Raw genomic sequence first — 329 nt, forward strand, 5'->3', positions numbered from 1 at the left:
GATGTACACGCACGGGATTCTGTGAGCGACACCCTTGCTCAACTAATATGCTTGAGATGTGTCAACATTTATTCACTCGGAGGTAGATGAGACACCAGAGGTCGGTCGTTTTCCTGCAGCCTTGGGTGTCTCAGTTTCTTGTCTCCCGACGATGAGGCTTTAGCAGTTGCTCTTGCGTGCCGATGATTGTGTGTCGTTTCTTCAATCTTCCACTTTGTTCCATCGCCTCCGTCCGCGATGACTGATCGAAAGTCGGTGCCGCGTCGCGCTGTTTCCTAAAGAAACAGAGGGATTTCCCCTGCACCAGACTCGGTGCCCCACTAGCTCAC

This window comes from Trypanosoma equiperdum (genome assembly GCF_001457755.1).
Source record: "Trypanosoma equiperdum strain OVI genome assembly, contig: ctg_1176, whole genome shotgun sequence".
Taxonomy (NCBI): domain Eukaryota; phylum Euglenozoa; class Kinetoplastea; order Trypanosomatida; family Trypanosomatidae; genus Trypanosoma; species Trypanosoma equiperdum.